This window comes from Prunus mume, linkage group LG3, assembly GCF_029339155.1.
Source record: "Prunus mume cultivar Tortuosa linkage group LG3, ASM2933915v1, whole genome shotgun sequence".
Lineage (NCBI taxonomy): Eukaryota > Viridiplantae > Streptophyta > Magnoliopsida > Rosales > Rosaceae > Prunus > Prunus mume.
The window spans coordinates 18,804,405-18,829,110 of record NC_142700.1 but is presented as its reverse complement, the minus strand read 5'-3'; the positions used below and the strand labels follow the sequence as shown (position 1 = coordinate 18,829,110).

At 38.4% G+C, this 24,706-nt stretch overlaps 2 long non-coding RNA genes across 2 annotated transcripts in view; one reads left to right on the top strand and one right to left on the bottom strand.

Annotated features, from left to right (window-relative positions):
* The window catches only part of LOC148918987 (uncharacterized), a 70,705-nt gene extending 46,874 nt beyond the window's left edge, over positions 1 to 23,831 (top strand). Inside the window, exon 2 of the long non-coding RNA XR_016124905.1 lies at positions 23,792 to 23,831. This is a non-coding gene — a long non-coding RNA (uncharacterized LOC148918987). The remainder of the gene's footprint in view (positions 1 to 23,791) is intronic.
* LOC148918988 (uncharacterized) lies at positions 9,603 to 10,638 on the bottom strand. Its single transcript, XR_016124922.1, has 2 exons — positions 10,041 to 10,638; positions 9,603 to 9,804 (listed from the first exon to the last, which is right to left on the bottom strand). It is a non-coding gene; the product is annotated as an uncharacterized LOC148918988 (long non-coding RNA).
* Positions 23,832 to 24,706: the final 875 nt, after the last annotated feature.

The window sequence follows — 24,706 nt, the reverse complement described above, 5'->3', positions numbered from 1 at the left end:
CTCCCAGTAGTGGTATCACATCCAAAATACTCCCCTACGCTCTCTCTGTAATTTCCCTAAAGGACCCGACCCAATTTCATGTAGAAATCATTGAATCCAAAGCCAAAACTTTCTAGGTTTTCGAAGAGAAAATCGTTCACTGCTTTAACGGGCAAATTAGTCTTCGACGCATATGAAACTTACTCCTCTTGATGTGCTTGATCATTTGGCATAGGTCTTGACCGACGGTTTGGAGATTTTCCGATCGGGGGAATTTACTCTAGGTACCCACGTGTTGCAGGTGTGTATGGTGGTGCGTAGGCCACTTTGTGGCGGGCCATTGGGTCGTAAAATGATCCTCATATTGTCCCGAGCACAACGGTATGTTCGAATTTGAATTTGGTTACCGTTTGACTATCGATCAGATTACGCATATTAGGTGTTATCCGGGTTCCATATGTTCCAACCGCTGGATCGACTTCATTTTCATATATGTTGATCTAGGCACATCTAGGATCGTGTAGAAATTCGCGGATCGCGAATCAGATCCTTAGATGCTTCTGTTCAATAATTCAAAGATTAGGTTAATAGTAACCGTCCGATCATGCCACAGCGAGTGATCCGACCGTTCGATTCGGACCAAACTTGCAGGACATATATAATAAACCATGTTGAACCCGAAGGAACTTTTGGATCGGAAATCAGAGGTCATGGGTCTTGCGGGCCCGGTTGACCAAGTTTGGGCAGTTTGACCCCTCGATTGACTGTGAGTCTTCCGATGTAGTTTTACCCTTCGAGGAGTACTAGAATGACCTTATTAATGTGTCTTATTTGAGTTATGTTAATTATGTTGGGATTATGAGATTGTTTTATAGTATCGTATGGAATTCTTTGATATTAGTTTGATAATTGAAGGTATGGAATGGATGAGCATGGAATACTTGATCAATGGGTTGTGAAAAAGTGAGTCTTGGGTCTTGGCTATGATTATTAGTAAATAAATGGACGTTTGTTTTTTAGTGTACTTCGTTCTTTTAATATGGAATTTCTTACATAATGAGTTTTGATTGAAAATTGATTCAATATGGGTTACTGAGGATATGGGATCTCTAAAGGCTATTATTTATGATTATTATTAAAGTATATGGAGTGGGTGATATCGGGTTATCTACGAAAATCTATGGTTTTAATTGTGGAATATAGTATTTTATGGAAATTAAGTATAAATAAGTTTTGATTAAGGAGATGATTTTCCCACTCCTTTTTTCTTCACTTACACTCCTTTTTATTTTATTTTATATTTTTTAATCAATTTTTTTCTTTTTTTTTCTTTCTCTTTCCTATTTTACCTCGGTGACAAGGCACCTTTTCCGTATTCTCTCTCTCCTGACCAAGCCCACCCCTCCTCATTTCCTCTCCCTCTTTTTCTCTCTTCCCCCCTCTTTCGTCAAAAACCATCCAGGTTTTTTTAAAAGTTTTGGGTTTGAGTGTGGCTATCGGTGGGGCGATAAGGTCGTTTGTGGTTGGCTCCGTTGGGGCAGTTATGGCTATTGGTAGGTGGGTGGCTATGTAGGGTGGGGCATGGGGGTGGGTTGAGAACGCTTTAATTGGTTGAGCTGAATCACAGAGTGTAAAGCTTCTTACTTGAAGCGAAAAACTTCAGACCCGAGCATTAGAAATTTCCCTTTGTTATCACTTAGCAAAAATGTTACAAGGAAGGACAACAAGTCAGAGACTTTTGAGAATTTGGTGGGAATAAAACATGATTTTGACTGATGTTGCTTTTGGAGATAAAAAAGAGAAAGTTGGCTTTGGAGATGAAAAATAAAATTTTGGTTTTTTAATTTTCAGAGAGAGGGGTTGAGAAAAGGAGTCGAGGGAGAGCGAGCCATTGATGTTGTTGGGGCTAGAGGGCAGTGCAGTGGTTGATTGGGTGGTAGTGGGGTGGTGGGCCTAAGTGTAGTGATGGGAGGAGGAGGGGTTTGACAAAGAGAGGGGTTGTTGGGGCTGGGGAAAATATTTTTGCCTTGTTTTGTAAAAAATTAATTTTAAAGAATTCATCTATCCATTGAAAAATAATATTAAAAATGAAGTGCAAGTAGGAAAAATAATAATATAAAAGTGAAGTAAGATAAAGGTAGAATAGGAAAGAGAACGAACAAAAGAGAACAAAAGTAATTAAAAAATATTTTTTTTAAAAGGGAATATAAGTGGATAAAATGGGAGTGAGAAAATCAGCTCCCTTTGATTACTATTTGAATTACTTGTGGGTCTTTATGGAATATGTGCTTGAGAGTTTACTTTCTATACTATGAATAAATATTTGGGGAAAATTGAATCAAGGAATGGAATATTATTTTTATAATATTTATATAAGGGTTATAAACCTCACCATCATATGTACATTCCCTGGTCACGATACCTACACTTGGCGTTGGATTTTCCGATGTGTGGGCTTCCTTGGAAAACTGTGGATATGGTTTGAGTATGTCGGAACCCGGGCACCCTTGACGGGTGTTATCGTAGACTCTTAGCAAGGTAGTCTGCATGTTTAAGACTTGTCACAGGTGCACGAATATTCTGCTATGCGTGATAGTGAGCCTAATCCCCCAGTTGGACGGGTCGTCCCTAGCCACATGGTTGTTGAGGATTCCTCCGTGTAGTTCAGCAAAACAATTCCCTTGTTGGATTGTTTTCCTCGGTACATGATGTGTACTATCATATGTAGCTCCCCTTGAATACTAATACTTGGAAACAGTGAACATGGATACTTGGATACATGGAAATGGATAGCTGGTTAGTTTGCGTGCATTGGACTTGTCACAGGCTCACAAGTATTGAGGATTCTGTTGTGCATGCTAATGACCCAATCCCCTGGTTGGACCGCTCTTCCCTAGCCACATAGTTGTTGAGGATTCCTCCATGTGGTCTAGTCAAACGATCCCCAGATTGGATTGTTCTTCCCCTGATACATGTTGATGGTGTGGGGTGTGTGGACTGAGATATATATATATATATATATATAAATATACATATGTACATACATACATATGTGTGTGTATTGAAATATATACATATATATATATGGATATGTTTTCCGGTCGTGATTCTTGAACGGGTGTTTCGTGAGTACTATGCACAGGTATGAACATCTGATTTGTAGTTTGGAAAGTGTTGTTCGGCAACATACGCCTTGGACAGGGTATGATTGTGGGAATGAACTGATAAAAGGAAAAGAACTTATAAAGTATTCAGTGGATGCCTTGTCGAAATTGATGTTGATATTTGAATCTAAATTTAATCGTTGTCTTTACTTTAAATAATTGTATATTATCTGAATGTTGAGTGTTGACTTAGAACTATGTATGGTTTGATCCCTCACAAAAGGGTATGTAGGTAACCTGGGGTTTAACCTAGGTGCAGCTGCAAAATAAATTGTTTGAAATGTGCTTGTATTGTTTTATGTGGGGAATTGAATTTTGGCATAAGAAAGGTCTTCTCTAAGTACTGTTTCATTAAGTGTTACGATTGTATGGACTTACAATGAGTTCAAAAGCTAGAATGTTTTAGAAAATGTTTGGTTATGAGGTTAGAGGCCATTGATGTTAATTGCATGTTGTTATCTTGTGCATGCTGCCGGTTGAGATTTAAAAATATTGTTGACAGGTTTAAAAATTTTGAGAATGTCCATTTTTTAAGAGAGACTTTGCCGAAATTTCAACAGAAAGTCTCATTTCTTTAGTAAGTGGGCCCGGTATCAATATGATGACAGAAATACCATAGGATTCATCCCGGGTTTCGAGGAATTCAGGGCGAGTCTTGTCACCATTGGCCAAGGCAAAAAAAGTTCATCAATAACCAATGTTGGGACGTTGTGAAGAATTGTTCAAGATTCAAAATTATTTCCACGGGTCCGCAGGTTGTGTAACACCCCGACTCCAAATTAATTTCCTTATTCGAAGTATTTAATTCTATGGGGGTAGGGGTATTTCGGACATTTTCTTATCTGGAGAGAGTTTGGGGCAATGACTGGTATTTTTGGATAGATTGTACTGAGATGAGTTCGTAGACACGTAGTGGGCTCGTTTCGGAGCGATTTTGGACAGTTTCAACGAACTTTCGGCCGCTCGTTCTCACACTTCCGGCCACCATTTTCTGTCGAACTTGGTATGCATTTCTATCCTTTCAACATGCTCTAGCTACTGGTTGTGGTATTGAGGATCAATTTCTGAGTTCTGAAACGTTTCTAAGCGATGTAAGTATTGGCCGGTTTCGGCCTCCGATTCCGGCCACTTCCACCGACTTTTTGAGTAGGTCCAAGAACAAAAGTTGCTCCATTGCATGTGATTTACCTAACTTGGAAGTATTGGCTAGCGGTTTGGAGTTTTTCCGACCGCCGAAAATCTCTTTGGGCACCCATATGCTGCCGGCACGTGGGAACAATGCCGGTCTGCCATTTTGTTCTAAAATGATCCTTGTGGTGTTCCGAGTGTAATGGGATTCTCGAATTTCAATTTGGTTATCGTTTGATCGTCGATCGGATATCACATATTGTGCGTTATCCGGGTTCGATATGTTCGGACCATTGGATCGACTCCATTCCAATATATGTTACTCTAGACCTTCCTAGGATCGTGTAGGAATTCGCGGATCGTGAATCAGAGCCCCGGATGTTCCGATTCAATAACTTAAAGTTTGCGTTTTGTGACAACCGTCCGATCGTGAGCGATCTAACCGTCCGTTTCGGACCAAACTTGCAGGACGCGGTATCCTAAACCTTGTGGAACCCTTAGGAACTTTCAATTTATCTCGTTCCTCGTACACTCTTTAGAAACCCGGGAAACTAGGATTTTAATTTAAAATTCTCTTTCGAAACGCTTTGTGTTAATCTCGTATTCGTATTCTGGAATAGGTACTCCAACCACGCATACGCAGCAGGCGAGACCTTCTCAGGGTCAAGCAGTGTGGGACTACTTATGAGTGGACTTTGTTTTCAAATCTTAAGCATGGTTTTATTGATGAAAAAATATTGCATATTGTTCTAAGTGGTATATTGGATATATTATATATGTGATTGTCAAATTTGATGTTCTTATAAAGCTTTGGCATTATATTTTGGGTTTTGACATATTTGAGTATCTTGAGTATGTATATATGGATTTTGAGAATTTTTATCTATAGAATTTTTATCTTGTGTATGGTACTTGGATTGTTGAGTTGAGATTGTGGAAAGGTTTGAGCATAGAATGTCAATTTGGAGTACTTTAAGCACTACCCTATGTACCTCCCCCGATTTTGGAACATGGATACGGAAACTTGAGATATTTGGAATTGTCGGAACCCGGGGCATCCTTGACGGGATGTTGCTGTAAACCCTTGATTGGGTAGTTTGCGCGCATAGGATTGGTCACAGACGTACGAGCTTTAAGTGTCTCGGCTGTACGTGCTGGCTGAGAGTTAGTCCCCCAGTTGGACGGCTCGTTCCCTAGCCACATAATGAATTGAGGAATTTTTGTTATGTAGACTCTGCCATGTAGACTAGTCAAACAATCCCCCGGTTGGATTGTTTCCCCGGTACAACCAGGTGTTGGTTATATTATATTATATATATACATATATATATTAGTATATTATATATTATTATGTATGTATATATATTACTACTCATTCGTTCTTGTTTCTCGGTGAGGATACTTCCTCACTGGTCGTACAATGGGTACACTTTCGAGAGTTTAGCTGTGGGATTTATAAGTTGTGAATGGTGGGTTTGTGAAGCGTTACTTATGGATTTCGAACTTGGCATCCGGCATTGTTTTGATGTGATATATATATACTTGATTATGATGGTTTTGGGATGCATTTGGATTTCTTGCATGGTTTTCTAACGGCGGGGTTATATTATGTTGGTTTACACTGAACTGAACTTTATTTTTATCCACTCGCAATTTTCTATTTTACGCCTGACCAAGAGTTGACCGAGCTCCGCATGAGCCGAATCGTGTGCCTCCGAATCTTGAGCCTTTGTAGGAACTCTTTCATCATTTCATTTCTGTTGAACTTTGTTCTTGTTGTAACTGAAATTCTTAGACATGCTCTGTTATCGCCCGCGTAGGGTGTGATTTGTGAGGCCGGAGGCCTTTGTTGTAAACTGTTTATTTGCTTTAAAGCATGCTGCTGGTTGGGATTGTTAAACTGTGAATTTTGAGCAGGTTGAAGTTTGGGAAATGTTCAATTTACAGGGGAGACTCTGCCAAACATACGAGCAGCACCCCTAATAATTTCCACATCTTTCCTATAACCCTTTTGAAAGGCAGCAAAGCTTTTTTCCTTCTCCAATTAAGGATTTGGAATTGTTTTGACGAATGTCTTCCACCTCGGATAAATTTCGTTAGCTAGATAGTACCAACCCGAGTATATGGTATTGTTGATTTGATACATGATATGGGGGGAATGACCTCTCAACACATCGTTGAATTCTGGGGATTGGCCAAGTACGTTACTGTCGTTTTGAGATCCCGCAACTTCGAAAAAGGCATGCCAAACCCAAGTATTGAATGATGCAACGACCTCCAGAATGATACTTTTTTTGTCCTTCCTATTCCCATAATCTCCTTGCCAAGCAGTTGGGCAATTCTTCCACTGCCAGTGCATGTAGTCGATGCTTCCAATCATGCCTGGGAAACTTCGAGCCTCAACTTTTTGTAGAAGCCTTTAGAGGTCCCTCGGCGTAGGTTTGTGGAGGTAATCCTTCGTGTAGAGAGTTTCTATTGCATTACAAAATTTGACCAAACACTCTAGGATAGTTGATTTACTCATCCTAGCAATCTCATCCACTTGGTCTGCAGATGCCCCATACGCGAGCATCTGTAAAGAAGCTGTAAGTTTTTGCTCCGAAAGAAGACAGAAAACCCTAATAGCATCATACTTCTGAACAAAGTATGTGCCATAATTGCAAACATCATGCATGATTTTTTTTTTTTTTGAACAAATGAGGCTACATTCTATATCTCCCTCGAAAATAAGAAATAAAATACAACAAATTTGGGATAAAGTAATCTTCCAAGAGATTCTTACCCCAAGAGTGCCTATGTTTGTCCATATTCGGGACACGACCATGGTGGTGTTTCCTTGATTGATTGAGCATACCCACCGCTAAAAACAACTTCATCCTCCTCTTCATCCAACTCACGATCTTCTTCAGCACGTCTGCGCCTGATTTCTTCATCTTCTCGCTCTTGCCTCTCTAACACCCTCCTCAGGTTAGACATTGAGAGTAGAATGTGTTTTGTAAAATATGAGAAATGAAAGGATAGAGAGATATGGTATGAGAGGTCTGAGTTGAGGGTATAGTTTTATATAGGGATTTTGAAGATAGAGATGACACGTGGCGCAATTTTAGAGAGTAAAAATCTTATATGAAATCTGATATTAGAATTTTATAATAAATATCAACACGTGGCAACCGAGAATCTTATTTGAAATTTGAGATTTGTATGTTATAATAAATATGGACACGTGGCAACTGAAAATTTAATCCTAAATCCAATTTTGATCCTTTTGTTGACGATATTTTTTGTATCATATCAGCAAAAGCTCATGTTCCCTTGTAGCAAAAATCCAATGAACATTCTTACGAATCATATGTAATTTTGTGGTAGACTGAGATCTCAAATAAGACTTATATAGTAGATTCTTTAAGAGATATTTAGTCATATACTTATCCTTAACACATAAAATATAAATAAACCCTATAAACAAACCCAAAAAATAACAACTGGCTCTATTTAATTTAATTATAATTATTAAGTTATTTTGATACCCTATTGAGTGTTTTGGGTTTTTTATAAGGTTTTGGGGTTGGACTTGTTTTAAGAAATTTATGGCAATTTTGTAATTTATAAGAAGTTAAAAGCCTCTTTGTTATGTTGTAAATGGACTTTGAGTGTGTTTCTAAAATCCATTTCATATAGGGTAATTTTGTAATTTGGGCCCCTATATTGAGTATAATAGTGAATCTCCCTTTATTTAACTCAATAACAGCTTTCACTCGTCCATACAAGAACATAAGTGGAGCTTGCTAGGTCGTACAAAAAGCCATGTGTCTCTCTTCAGAAGCTTTTCTCTTACTTACACCAATACAATACTGGTTTATCTTTTTCATTCCTTTTGGCTCTGGTTGTTTTTGTGCTAATGCAGCCAAAATATTACCCTTACAAACACTTCAAGCAACTCAATTGCAAACGAGATTCTTGCTTTTGCTTAGAAGAATGATTAATACGAATCCACTATCTGTACAATTCTACTTGCAAAATGATAAAGGTATGTGAACCAAAAATTAATTGACAAACTACAGAAAACTCCCCAACTTATAAGGTCATTTATGAGTTCATACTCGATTTTGGAGATATTTACCAGTACATACTCAACGTCGCGGAAACCTTACAATTTCCCCCTCCGTTAGTTACACTGTTAGTAAATCTGTTAAATGCTGATGTGACATTTGTATAACCTATTTTTTAATTGACCTGGGGTTCCACGTGGACAAAAAAATAATAAAAATTTTATTTTTTAAAATTATTTTTTAAAAAATTAAACATATTAAATTAAAATTTTAAAAAATAAATAAAATATTTTTTTTATTTAAACCCCGCACTTCTCTTTGTTCACCTCATAGTCTAAGTTCACCCTAACTTCTAATTCAAAATTTTCATAATTTCTAAGTAAACCCCACTGTCTTCCCAAACTACCCCTAAATACACACCAATGAGAAAAAAATAATTAAAAAAAACTCATTAACCTCACATCCCACACCCAACTTTCTCCTTCTGTGTGGTGTTATGTCGAGCAGAAGCAATCGGAGCCCTTCTCCGAGTGTTTGGTGCGGCAAGAGTTTTAGGCACCTCAGTCTTTTCTTGGTCCATCTCTTCTGAAACGACTCTTCTCATTTTTTTCTTGGGGTTCCATCAACTTCCACAGCCACACTAGGCTCAAGCCACCAAAGTTTTATCTCAGTTGTCCATAACCAAATGAAAACAAAGTGCATAATTAACACTATGAATTTAAGCACCTAAGTTAGTAATTACTAGAATCCTTAAGAACATAAATAAAATAAAAACTAATGCAACAAGAAAAAATAAAAAAAATACTTAATGTCACCTCTAAAAACCCATTTGCACAAATACAATTAACAATCACCAAGAAACCAGATGATAAGAACCCCAAAGAAAAGGAAAATGTAACCAAAACTTGAAGAAATACTGAACCAACTACTGAGGATCCTTTCAAATAAATACCAAAAAAGAATATTAAATAACCCAGATAACAGTAACGTCGGGAAAACAATTATAAATTCAAAAAAGACAAATAAAAAGATTACTCGGTGTCAAGAAGATAATGGCGATAGAATTACAAGTGATTATCTTTATGTCTTCATGAATGACAAATGAAAAGCAATCATGCGAGAGCTCGATGATTGCCTGGACTTTGCAAGCAGTGGTTTTTGTTTTTTTGTTGTTGATAGCAGTGAATTATGTTCTTAATTTGAGCAATCAGCAACCAAAGAAAAGAATAGGGTTTAAACACAATAATAAGTGGATGACCTTTTTTGTCTTTTAACTCAATAATAAAACTTAAGAGCTTAATGATTTAAGTATTGGAATGAACAAAGAAAAGTACGGGACAGCAACAGGGTGATCCGATTCACTTCCTTCTTCTTTATCTTCCTCTTCTCTGAAGCCACTCTTGAATCTGCGAGGAACATTGAGCAAATACCTCATCCTTCCAGTTCCAGTGGTCTTCCTTCGGATGGCCTTAACATCCAGTTGTCTATTTTTTTTAATACCGAAAAAATACAACACAAAGCCATAAAAATAAAGCCAGAAGAAAAAATCATAAAAAGGAAACATTTTCCTGGAAAATCATCGTCAAAATGAAAATTTCATTTTCTGGGTATTCAAAAATCCCAACAAAAATCAAAGCACATCAACAAATTTTCTACCAGATTCATATTATGACCAATAGAGATAGATTATGTAGCTAATAAAAGTGGTTTGAAGACATACATGTGACTGCCTCAAAGGTATACCACTATTGACTCTTCAGAGCCAACAGGGAGAGACCGATTCATCCATGTGGCTGCGTAGAAATTTGCAGAATATTATTGATTTCAATCCATTTGACTGCATGCTTCTTACTGCTTTTCTGTTAGCTTTGATCTTTATCTATCTATGGCTTTATTGGAGAAGGAGATGCCCTCCATTCTCTGCCCTTTCATTCATCTGTAGGGATGTGGACAAGCGAATTGTTTCTCGTCCAGATATTCGAGAGATAGGAGAGTATATTGCATAACTGAAGCTTGACCTGTAAGATTGAAGGGGAAACAAAGTGAATTTATTATATTTGAGGAGAATAGTACATGATTTGGTGTAGGCTAATAAGCCTCCTTAGCATATTGGCTTATTGACCACAACACTTGATTTAGAACATTTTGGGCTATTTGACCCTACACTTAGATTGGTGAGCTTATTGGCTCTCAACATTGCTTTCTTTGGGTAGCTCTTGGCTCCATTCGTTTGGGAGTTCTTTTTTGTTGACTCCGCCACACTTGTAAGCTGCATGCCTATTTATAGGCACCTTTGCCGACATCACCAAGTCCACCGACTTGGTTTCTTTTTCTTCATCCACAAGTGTGTGGCTTCATCTAGAATATTCTATATTGTACATTATTATTTTTGTGGCTATTGTTTAGCCATCATGCTCCACCCCATAATCTAGCAACATGAGTGCTCTTACTCTAGAAAGTTCTTCCAACTTCAATTCTCTTTGTCTAGCCGACATTGTATGTTCTCCACAACTCTAGAACCATCCTTGTATTTATGATTCTTCTAGAACTATGTAGAACACAAATGGACATTATTTTTCAACAAGCCAGAAGTGACTGCTAAAGTGCGGGTGATCGTTTCTGCTAACTAGGGATAAGCATGTTCTGGAGTTGTCTTTGGAGGCCCACTTGAATAGAGAAGATGAATTATTCGATCTGGCGATCCCAGCAAGGCTGCCGAAGAAATCACTAAACCCAGGGATGTCTCTTGCAAAGAAGAATTCGTAGAGAAGGCACAAGCTGAACAGCGACTCTTCTGCAAGTGGAAGCTGCAACATCCACACCTCACGCAGAGGGTGTGTGCAGGGGCAGAGCTAGGATTTTATATTTGAGGGGGCCAAAATGTTAAACACGAAAAGTTTTGTTGTAGATTTTTTTTGGCCTATTGAGTAAACTATTGCCTACAAAAGCACTAAATTGAAATGAGTGGTTTTCTTTCATAAATGTAGTATGATTTTACTTATATTCATATTGAAATACAATTTTGGTAAGTATTGATTTGTGGTGAGGGGGCCATAGGCTTAAGTATAGCAATTTTTCTTTGCATTTGTTACCACATCCAATATATACATTCAAAGGGATTAAATAAATTGGGGCCAAGGCCATCCTTGGCCTTAACACAACTCCGCCCCGGGTGTGGGTCTTGTTCCTCCTCTTACCAAAACTCCCTGTTCCTTTCCCTTGTGTTCATTTGTAGAAATCTAGGTTGGGGAAGAAATCTGGGGGGTAGAAATTGGGAGGAATGGGGAAGAAATCAGGAGAGAGAGAATCTGGGTAAAGTTTTTATTTTTAATTTTTAATTTAATATGTTTAATTTTTTTTAAATAATTTAAAAAGTAAATTTTTTATTAATTTTTTATTCACGTGGAAGCCCACATCAATTAAAAAATAGGTCCCACAAATGCCACATCAGCATTTAACAGTTTAGCTAACATATGGGGCAAATTGTAGGATTTCCGTGGAATTTAGTATGTACTAGTAAATGCCCCTAAAATCGGATATGAACTCATAAATAACCCTATAGATTGGGGGGTTTACTGTAGTTTGTCCAAAATTAATTGCACAAAATACAATCTCAATCCCAACATAATTATACAACCTTCTTCAACACACACAATCCCAAGAAGTCAACCATTTGTGTTTTCTAGGTTAGAGACTTCCCTAACAAGCCTTGCTAACACTCCCCCTCATTGACGAATTTGGATCTTTCTCACAACTTTTTGACTGGCACTGTAGGACATCTTCATTGGAAAAAATTCAATTATCTTAACCTTCGTAACAAATAGAGCTTCTAATTCCACCACCTTCCACATATTTCTTTTCCATATCAAAACAATCAATTCACTAGAGAGATGCCGCCAGCCATTTGCAGCTTGAGTATCCTTCAAATCCTTGATTTGTCCAATAATAATTTGAGTGGTAAAATTCATTAATGCATAGGGAACTTCAGTCAGAGCCTTTCCATTTTGGATCTACGGAAGAATAAATTTCATGGTATGATTCCTAAGACATTTTCTATGGGAAATGTTGATCTTAATGGAAATCATTTGGAAGGGCCGTTACCGTTATCTTTGCTCACATGTAGAGAGTTGGAAGTTCTAGACCTTGGAAATAAAAAAATTCAAGGCACATTCCCAAATTGGCTAGAATTTCTTCCAAAGTTGCAAGTTCTTATCTTGAGGACTAACCAATTCCACGGTGAAATAGGCAATCCAAAACTAAGCTTCCATTCCAAAAATTGCGTATCATTGACCTCTCCCACAATCAATTTAGTGATCCTTTGCCAACCAAATATTTTAAACATTTGAAGGCTATGATAAAATTACAAGAACATAAATTGAAATATATGGGAGACTACTATTATCAGGACACTGTAGTAGTGGCAATTAAAAGGCTTCGAAATTGAAATGCTGAAGATCCAGACTTTCTTCACAACTATTGGTTTCTCAAACAACACTTTCAGATGAGAGATTTCAAACGTAATCGATAGGCTTAAGTCATTGAAGTTGCCTAACTTTTCTCATAATGAGCTTATAGGTACAATTCCACCCTCGTTTGGCGATTTGAGCAATCTTGAATGGTTATATCTTTCTTCAAACAGACGTATTGGTAATATTCCAGCGTAATTGGCAAATTAGACATCACTTGAAAAGTTCAACGTTTCAGAAAACTAACTTGTCGAACCCACACCTCATGGCAAGCAATTTGATACATTTGAAAATGATTAGTATAGTGGAAATGTCGAATTGTGTGGATTTCCAGTTGCAAAAAAATGTAGTCCATATCAATCAGTGCCATCATCATTACAACAAGAAGATGATTTGGAGCATGGGAGTGTATTTGATTGGAAGATAGTGCTGATGGGGTATGCATTTGGGGTGGTAATTGGAACCTCAGTGGGATATCTTGTACTTTCTAATGAAACACCAAGTTGGCTTGTGGAAGTGGTTCGAAGAAAGCGATGACGTAAAATCACAAAATGGTGTGTTTGAATAAACCGTTGCAAAAGTATGTATTTTCGTACTGTATTATGTTGAAGCGCCAATAATATTCATGAATTCCAAAAGAAGATCCGCTTTAGTTTTGTCAAAGTAAAGTAATTTCTCATCCATCTTGTGATTTGGTAAGTGCAACACTAACAAATCAATTCAATCATTACACGCAATTTGCCTATATTATATACTCCTATAAATCGACTCATTACAAAAAACAAAAAACAAAAATGAATTACAGGAAATGAAATTTTTATTATTATTATTAAATCACTAAATAACATGCATAAAATTAATGATATATAATAAGGGAGGGGGTGGAATTTTTGACCCAAAACCGATCCGAATCCGGACTGATAGCACTAGGTCAGACCGGTCTTCGATTCACCGTCTTCTGAACCGTCGATGGATTCAGCAAATGAATTGTAAGTTTTCTAGAGTTTATGAATTCATGTATGAGCTAATGAGTTTTTTTTTTTCCAATTAATGATTTATTTTAGTGTATAATATGGTATTGTTGATTATGCATATTAGATAGCTCAGAAAAGATGTGAGGTATGTGGAGGGTCAGGGCTTGTTTTGATCAAAGAATACGTCAAATGTCCTAGATGCGCTATGCTTCAGATCCTTTGCTTTACCAAGTTATTTTTCGAGGGCTGAAAAACTCTGTTTCTTATTATAATTTTAATTTTTTTTTCTGCTTAGATCGAAAAACTCTCTGTTTTTTGTCAAGTTAATTGACATTATATTCTTCGTAAATTTTTATAGCAGGTGGATTTCTCCCTTGGAAATCATGGAAAATATTCTTTTCTGGCCAAGATACTGTTTTTGTTCCTAGCCTTAATACATTTTGCATACGGTTCAATTGGGCACGTTTTATTCAATTCTATGCTTCAACAACACCATCCGGTTCAATTGGGCACGTTTTATTCAATTGGTCAAGAGAAATGGAACATTAACAATGGGATTTTGCAGCACAGGAAGAGGAATTCTATATGCACTCAAGCTGGTCTTTGGACATCCATTGAATTTTTATTTTATTTTATAAGAAAATAACAATTATATAATCATCTGTAAAATTACAACACTAGACTCAATGACTTCTACCAAAAAAATTAAAAGTGAATATGTTGGGTACCCAAAAATGTACAACCACCAACTAACTCTCATTTCACCTCTTTGTCTAACTCCCTAATCCTTTGGCATGTTTGGTAAGTTAGACAGGACTGGATTAGATTAATCTATTTATATTATACTAGACTGATTGGGATATGATTGGATTTTAAACAGTTATTTAGTACAGTACAACACCGAAGTTGAGATTAGTTTGGACTACCATTTTTTCATTTTTATTTTTATTTTTATTTTTATATTCTCATTCCCAAATTGATTACAACAAAATTGATTTTCAATCCAAAAAAAAAAAAACAAATGAATTTCAAACTTCTAATAAGTCATCGCTCATCTTTAGACTTCTTCTTCTCTGCTACCTCCCTTCATATCTAAAAGAAGAAGAAGAAAAAAAAAATAACCACAAAAATTGCAAAATTAAAGAATATATATAAATAAAGAGGAAGAAGTTTTGAATCTTCCTTTCACCATTTTGTTTCTTCCACCATATGCCTTTCATCCAAGATCTGAGGTCAAGGTATTACATTTTTTTTAATGAAAAAACTGAAGCTTCTCATATCTGCATCAATGGCTTCAAGATTGAACTAGATATGACAGAGGAGAAGATATGGCAGAGGGGAAGAGAGAGTGGAGAAGAGATAAACCAAGAAGAGATAAAACCAAGAGAGTAGAGGAGAAGAGAAGAGAGAAGAAGAGAGAAGGCTAAGGCCCAGTTTGGAATTGCTGTCACTTTTAAAAAAAGTTGTTTCTGTAGTGCTTTGAAAATAATTAGCTGTAAAGTAAAGCAGCTTCATGTTTGGTAAACAATATTTTTAAAGTGTTGTTAGTACAAAAAGCAATGTCAAAACCGTTTGGTAAATTTTAATATAAAATTGTTGTAACTGTGAATAATGACTAAAATAGACATGATGTTAAAAGTGTTATGTACTAATCATGTGGTGGTAGTGGTAGTGATGGAGTGGAGGTAGTGGTGGTGATAAAGGTGGAGTTGGTGGTGGTGGTGGTGGTGGTGGTGGTGGTGGTGGTGGTGGTGGTGGTGGTGGCAGCATGGTGGTGGTTGTGGTGTTGGTTGTGGAGGTGGTAGTGGATGTGGAGGTTTTGGAGGAGGAGGTGGTTGTGGTGGTGGTGGTCGTGGTGGTGGTGGAGGTGGAGGAGGTGGTTATGGCTGTGGTGGCGGAGGATGAGGATGATGTGGTGGTGGTGATAGAGGTAGTGAATGTGGTGGTGCAAGTGGTGGAGTTGGATGTGGAAGTGAAGGTGGTGTTATTTTTTAAAATGAATGATGGTATTTTGGGAATTAAAAAAATTCATTAAAAGTTCATCTCATTTTTTGAAAGCAGCTTTGAAAAGCAACACAAAGCTCGCTTAAAAGTCTTGTCAAAAGGCTACTACTTTTAAAATAATCCGGATATTTTATTTTTACAAATACTTAAACTGCTTAACTTTAAAGTGAAGCAGTTTTTGGCCAAAAAAAACAATCCCAAACAGGGCCTAAGGAGGCGTGCTCTCTATCGATGGTCACTTCTAACGATGGGTTACAAAGCCCCTATTTTTATGGACTAATATACAAGATCCATATCCAGTCTGTTGTGCACTTAAAGCCCACCAAATAACTTACTGGACCCATATCCATTTTAATTGAATATATCCAATCCAGTCCAGCCCACCAAATAAGACCAGCTTACCATTTTCTCCAACTCCATGACCCCAAGTGACCTATACCTAGATTGTGTTGAAAGATTATAATGGAGTAACAAATTATCATCTAAAATAATTCTTATGAGAATAATACTTCTACGTTTTTGTGTACAATTTTAGCTTAGTTTCTTTACTTTGAAAAATTTATGGTTTCACGGCACATGCAATGAACAAGAACCACACCACACCCTCAAAAACTTGCGGTCACCTGAGACTGTACATCATGGACAATCACCTGAGAATTTCCGAAATTTATAAACTTTTGGATGTCAAAGAATGTTGAAACTTCATGATATAGGTGTCTAGGAACATGTATTTAGCGGTGACAGAAACAGAAATGTAAACTACATCAGAAGTTTAAGACACACTTCTAGACGGAGCTTTTGAAAGGGCAATCAATAGTAAAATATTGACAATAAAGTTTCACCTAAACACTGTTTTCATTGACACTGAGCCCAATTGACTTTCCTTTTGGTTATTGCCTTGTGTGAAATAATCCTAATCAATGTTCCAAATTGATGTCTTTCGTCAACTTCCTTTATATAATGTGGGTGCTAAAAGTCGCCAATAAAGAGAATATCACTCCGGTTCATCCCAGGGAATCAACTGATTTCCCCAAATCAGACTTGACAGATTCTTCCCCCCAAGATCAACGACATATTAGCTAGAATTGATTCATAACATATATGAGATTATTGTACTTACCATGTATTGCTTCTTTCTGTAAATAGACTTGAGAAAGTCTACTCTCTGTACATTATATACGGCTGCAATACATAAACCAAATCACTCTGGTTGATTCAATTACTCTCCTCCTCTATCTCTCATCTCCCCTCTCCCCCTGAACTCTGTTTCTTATATGGTATCAGAGCTCTTCAGAGCCAAAGCTCACGTTTTTCGATCCTACCCAATCAAATGGCAAACACACCCAAGTCTGGAGAATCAAGTCATATTGATATGACAAAACTGATTTCTGAAATGTCAAAGCTTGCCTCACCCCCATTCTCATTCCCATCCTTGCCCACCTCTTTCAACATCTCATCTCTGTTCCCAATTCCCATGGACAGAACCAACTATTTGAGTTGGAAATCACAATTTGAAGACGTATTGGAGATGCATGGCCTTGCAGAGGTCATCAAGAAAACCACAGACCCACCCAAAGTGCAAGAAGATGGCTCTGTGCATCCTGAGTTCGCCAGAGACAAACTGGTCCTGAGTTGGATCAAGGCGACTTCCTCCTCTTCCATAAAGATTCTACTCATCCCGTGTACCACCGCCTATCAGGCTTGGAATCTTCTGGGCAAGCGCCTCTCACCCCTTGCAGGTACCCGTGCAGCGGATCCTTCGAGACCAAATTCGCACCCTCAGGAAGGACAACACCACAACTGTGACTGACTACCTCAATCATGCCAAATCACTTCTTGATTCCCTCATACAAGCTGGTGCAACAATGGATGATGATGAATTCGTTAGCTATGTTCTAGACGAACTTGGACTTGAATACAAGGAGTTAGCCACCACACTCCACTTGCACCCAGATATTGGTTTTGACCAGTTTTATGATCTCGCTCTCAGAGAAGAACAATTACAGAAACGCATGTCGCTCAACGTGGCCTCAGGTGTTGCTATGGCTGCTGATCGAATGCCCAATGAGCGAAAACCTCATTCAAACTCCGCTGGTCGCCATCACAACCCCTGGCACGGATCTGGACGAGGACGTGGACGTGGCAGAAATTGGATTCAAGGGCACAATGGGCAAACAGATCCGTGGAAATCAACCCAAGGAAATTGGCCACAAGGACACAACACTCAGCCTCGCGACCAGCAGATTGCACCATCCGCCTCTTCTCACGCAACTCTTACAGATGGACGTCCACCACTCCTTCCAACACCACCTGGCAATTCTCCAAATACCTGAAGTCATTTGTTATCGGTGTGATAGGCCTGGCCACATAGCCCGTCAGTCCAGATCGAAGCCTCATGCCTACGTGGCTGAAAATGTCCAACCCGTCTCTTTCTACGATGATATGGCAAACCTCAATTGGTGTCTTGACTCCGGTGCTACCCATCACATGACCGCCCACACCGCTTCTCTACCGCATGCCCGACCTTACACAGGTACTGATACAATTGTTGTTGGCAATGGGAATCAGTTAGCAATAACACATATTGGCAATACTAAAGTGACCGGGTTACATAAGTCCTTACACCTTAATGAAGTGCTATGCGTACCTGCAATACGAAAGAATTTGATATCTATTCGTCGTTTTTGTCGTGATAATGACTGTTTCTTTGAGTTGGATGCTAATGGTTTTAATGTCAAGGACATCAAGACGGGGACGGTACTTCATCGCAGTAGTTCGATGGGCTTTATCACATTCAGGCAACCCCACATCTTGCTCGTCAACTTGCATTCTATGGAGAGCACACGACACAGGAAGTGTGGCATGCACGCCTTGGACATCCATCGCATTCAGTTTTTACAACCTTGTTGAATAAGTACCATTTACCTGTTAATGGTACCATTATCTCCAATAAAAATTGTCATATTTGCCCATTGGGAAAATCTTGTAGACTGCCTTTTGAATACAGACAGCTTCATGCTCAATCCCCATTAGCACTTTTACATCTTGACGTATGGGGGCCCGCGCCGGTCTCCTCAAATTTTGGATACCGTTATTATTTGTCCATTGTTGATGACCACACTCGGTTCACTTGGCTATATCCTTTAGCTAAGAAGTCAGATGTCTTTCCTACATTTATTACCTTCAAAAAGATGGTGGAAAATCGGTTTAGTTCTAAAATCAAGCAGTTGCAGGTTGATGGTGGGGGTGAATTTATCAACAAATTATTCCTCACATTTTTACGTGATCATGGCATATCGCATCAAATTTCTTGTCCCTACACTCCCCAACAAAATGGAGTGGTGGAAAGGAAGCATCGCCATATTGTTGCAATGGGTCTCTGTCTCTGGCCCATTATCGCGATTGCCTCTTAGTTTTTAGGTTGAAGCCTTCTCCACCTGCAGTTTTTCCGATCAATCGCTACCAACACCGCAGCTTGATAATCTGGCTCCCTATGAGAAGCTCCTTCACCGTTCACCGATTACAAATTTCTCAAAAGTTTTGGATGTACTTGCTTTCCCCACCTGGTGCCATACAACAAGCATAAGTTATCTTTTAAATCTCTTCCATGTGTATTTCTTGGTTATGACGATCACTATAAGGGTTATCGCTGTCTTGATCCTTTTTCAGTCGCATCTATACGTCTCGGAATGTGACCTTTGATGAAACAACCTTCCCTTACAAGCAGCCCCAGCTTCCATCTCCCTTGCACTCAAATGGGCTTCAACCTCTCTCTCTTGCCGACCAGCCCATATCTCTTGGGCCCTCTAATTCTCTGGTCAGCCCTTCTCCCTCATATCCCTCATCTCTTACTCCCACAGCCCATCACTTCCCTATTTCTTCTCGACCCTATCGCCTCCCATTCCTTCGACACCCCTTGTTCTCCCCTCTGTCCTCTTCTCTCAGATCCCCAACCCACACCGACCACTTAACCCAAATTGATCCTTCTCTCGTATCCAAAGATCCCCTTCCCCCTTTCCACCAAACCTCGCCGCCTTTCCACGTAACCTCATTGCCCATTTCCACGGCACCCATCACCGCCCTTTCCACGCACTCCATCGCCTCAATTTCCCTAGACCTATCCTTCGACTCTGACGGAACAACCCCACCCCTTACCCCACCTCCCACTTCTTCACCTCTTGACCCATCGATTTTCCCTAACTCTCCCGATACACCCAATCCTCCACAAAAATTCAAGAGTCTCCAAACCATTGTCCCATTTGGTCCAGAACCCAAACCCCTCTACTCTAAAACCAGCCCCCATCCCTTACCCCTTGCCCTTTCTCCTGAAGCTTCTGATCCCATGTCCCTTGAACCTACCAGCTTTACCCATGCTTCCAAACACAGCCACTGGCGCGATGCTATGCACGATGAATATGCTGCACTCATGAAGAATCAGACTGGTCCTTAGTTCCTGCCACCTCCCGCATGAATATTGTGGGGTGCAAGTGGGTCTTCAAAGTTAAACGGAGGGCAGATGGCTCAATTGATAGATACAAGGCTCGTCTTGTTGCCAAGGGTTTCAATCAGAAGGAAGGCTTTGATTATGCGGAAACTTTTAGCCCGGTGGTCAAACCGGCTACCATTCGCACTATATTGTCTCTGGCACTTTCCTACAATTGGCCTCTTCAACAATTGGATGTTCGTAATGCCTTCTTGAATGGGTACTTGCAAGAGGAGGTCTACATGAAACAACCCCCTGGGTTTCATGATCCCTCTCACCCTCAGTATGTTTGTTTCGGCTCCACAAGGCTCAGACGCCTTAAGCAGCACCTCGAGCTTGGTTCCAACGCCTTAGTGCCTTTCTCCTTGCTCAAAGACTTTGTTCACAAATACTGATGCATCGCTTTATTCGTCGCTCCTCTTCCTGCATGACAAAGTGTATGTTCTAGTGTATGTGGATGACATCATTGTTACTGGCTCTCCCTCACCAAGTGTAAACCACTTCATTGATCAACTATGTTCAACTTTTGACAGCCGCCGTATGGGTGAGCTCAACTTCTTCCTTGGCATGGAAATTAATCGGTTTTCTCACCATTTATTTCTCTCTCAGACTCGCTATGCAAAGTGGATTTATTGACCAGCCATTTGACCAATGCAAACCATCTCCTACCCCTTTGCCCTCTGACACTCGGCTCTCTTGTCTGGATGGTGATCCCTTGCCTGATCCATCCACCTATCGGAGTATGGTGGGTGGCCTCCAGTATCTTACCTTGTCCAGACTGATATTTCCTTCACACAACTGTCTGCCAGTTTATGCACAACCCTCGAACCTCTCATCTTCAAATTGTCAAGCGCATTTTTCGGTACATTAAAGGTACACTTGAGCAAGGTCTTATCTTCCATAAGTCCAATGATTTTTCCTTACGGAGTTTCTCTGACGCTGATTGGGCAATGGTTCTGTTGATGATCGCCGGTCTACTACGGTGCTTGTGTTTTCCTTGGCCCCAATCTTCTCATGGACTGCCAAGAAACAAGATAATCTGCTCGCCTAGTATCTGAAGCTGAATATAGAGCTCATGCACATACGCAGCCGAACTTCGCTGGTTTGGTTACTTGTTTCGTGAACTGGGCATTCCCCTTCGCTCTGCCCCCTGCATCTATGTTGACAATCTCTCTGCTCTCTATATGGCTGCCAACCCTATTTTTCATGCTCGCACCCGGCATATCGAGATCGACTACCACTTTGTTCGTGAATTAGTTGCTCGAAAGGCTCTTCGTACCTCCTATGTTCCTTCCTCTCATCAGCTTGCTGACATATTTACTAAAGGTCTCGGTCGTAATCGGTTTTCACTTCTAAAATCCAAGCTTAATCTCCGCGTTGCTCCGCTACGCTTGAGGGAGGGTAAAGAGAATATCACTCCGGTTCTCATCCTGTGGAATCAACTCGATTTCCCCAATCAGACTTGATAGATTCTTCCCCCCAAGATCAACGACATATTAGCTAGAATTGATTCATAACATATATGAGATTATTGTACTTACCATGTATTGCTTCTTTCTGTAAATAGACTTGAGAAAGTCTACTCTCTGTACATTATATACGGCTGCAATACAGAAACCAAATCACTCTGGTTGATTCAATTACTCTCCTCCTCTATCTCTCATCTCCCCTCTCCCCCTGAACTCTGTTTCTTATAGCCAACATGATTAGAGCTTTTGTCCTTTGGAGATATAGTGCACTGACTTTGAAGAGCTCCTCCCAAAAGCTCAAGCCATTAATAATTCAATGTTGTATATTTGTGGCAAAGATGTTGCCTTCAAATATTCTATCAATCTGTGAAGAGTACGTCGCAGAAAGGTTTGATTTCTTGCTAAACATTCTATCTTATGTCACTTCATACGCCAAGAAGAATGTTATTATTTTTACTTTCCTTTTGGCAGCATAGCTACTAGAATGTTTGATTGAGCAGAGTCCATTTGCAGTCATCAGCGCAGGAATTACTGATTTGACTTCCATTTTAAACAAACAAGTAGTTGATGACGGCACCTACCCTTAAGACCACATTATTGATTCATGCTTAAACCAAAGGCTTTAATTAATATGATATCATGATAGTGATTATGTGAGTGTTTATATTCAGTGCTGGAGAAGTTTATCCTTAGATGCACTATCAAAGGGCTCTCGATCTCAATCAAATTTTATTCCTCAGATGAATAGGTCAAGGTTTATTATATATTGGGAATTAATGCTCTAAAATTGCACCCGGGATGAATCGGTGTTCTAAAATAGAACATAAGGCCACTTGAAATGCTTTTTTGGTCGTTGGGTTTTACATGAAAATTTAATTTGGTCATTGAGTAAAAAAATAGGCCAAATTGGTCATCGTGTTTTCCAAAGTTCACAATTTATAGATATTTTGTTATCTTCAGTTAAGTGATGTTTTTATTTTTAATTTTTTAAGAATTAAGCACCTGCAGTTTTCTTCCTCTAACTCAACAAGTTAGGGTATATTGTGTTATTATGGTTTAACACATTGGGAAAAATTTTAGGAAGAAGATAACGAAATGCCTATAAATTGTAAACTTTAGGAAACATGGTAATTAATTTGGCCATAAAAAAATTCCCAGTGGCTAAATTGGATTTTCATGAAAATTCCAATGACCAAAAATGTATTTAGCCCATGCAAGTTTAGAGCATTTCCATGTATATGAATAAAATTTGAAACATCTTCTACTTGGTAACTTCTTCTCAGCCTAAATCCAAGAAATTGTTGCAATTCCATGTGCAGTTTTCACATTATTAAAAAGATAAACACATAATTGTAACTTGTACAGTATACAACTGGATGAGGGATGAAGACGAAAAAAATTCATGTCATAGAAAATAGTAATAAATTAATAATGAAGAAAACACATTCCGGTTATATTGCAACAGCATGATGTTCTGCCGACGTGATATATATATATATATATATATATATATATATATTTGCAGTTTGAACGCTGTGAAAACATTTAGTCCTCATTCGAAACCGCATAGAGATAAAACAAATATGAAAATAGAACGCAGCATTCAGCCCACTTTCCCCAATCAGATGGCCTTTGCTTTTGAAAGGGCCCTTGCCTCCCTTCCCAAGGAGTTTTGCACGTACGTACGTTCATTGTCATATAGTACATAAAAATCAACGCAAGAGGTAGACAAATCCTTATCTTGACCTAATCTTATCAATACCATAGTTATGTCAATCCTGCCAATTGCATGGTCTTCAAAGGCAGGCATCACCATACCTATTTTGTTTTTGTATGAAATCTAAAACGAACCGCCTTTGCTGCACAAAGTTAATTAATCAGTTGGTTAGCATATTAGTTAAGAGACTATTAAATAAAATGGTTCGGCAGGTAGCACTTCCAACCATCAAATTAGTTTTGAGTTTGGACAGAACGATGCGAAAAACACATTGTTGTATGTTTGGTTGCATTAAAATTTAGCATCGGTGTACCAACTCTATAAGTAAAGCACATGTCTGCTGAATAATAAAGCAAAGTTTTTTTTTTTTTTTTTTTTTTTTTTTTTTTTTTTGTGTGGCTTTTCAAAGGTATCCATGGTCTTTTCATTTATATTTAAATGTTGTTTAAAATTTACTTTTGCTACAGTTACTTTTAAAATTTTGTGAACTTTTACATTGCTCTCTTTGATCGATACGATACTCGATACCTATTGCATTGATTGATTATTTTCAGCCGCATGTTATATTTTTTTTATTTTCGAGTTATTGTATCAATATTGGGGTATATTCAATTCTAATTTTTAAACACTTTTATAGAGTTCAAAAGTCTGGAAGTATTCAATTGTGACTTTTAAATAGTATTTAAAAGTTAGACACTGCTGCCCTCCTTACCTCTGGAAGGAAGAATTCCTACTTCTTGCAAATCAAAGTTTGAGCCATATGCAAAAATTAATTCATCAAAAACACAAAATGAAGAATGTCAGCGCAAATGATAAACTGTGATTAGTAGGAAAGTTGGAGTTCCTACTTCCAGGGAAGGAGACAAGTATTTTCCTTAAAAGTTTAGTTGTATTCAATTGTGACTTTTAAAAGTATTTAAAAGTTTGGTGGTATCTAGTTGTGACATTTAAAAAGTATTAAAAATTTAGTGGTATCCAAAAAGTTAATGACTTTAGAAAAACTTATTAAGTGAATGACTTATGCATATTTTCAAGGCTTATTGTTAAGAGCAAAAGTCTTGCCAATATACCAATGACTCTTATCAACTCTATGAAAGTATTTAAGAATTTGTCAACTCTATGAAAGTCACTCACTTAAAAAAGGTCTTTATAAGTATGAACTAGATACACTTCTTAGTTAGATTATCTATATTTTGAAAAATTCAACGGTCTTGAGCACATATCTTATCTGTCCTGTTAATAAAGTTGCTTTAGAATATCCCCTTCAATTTGG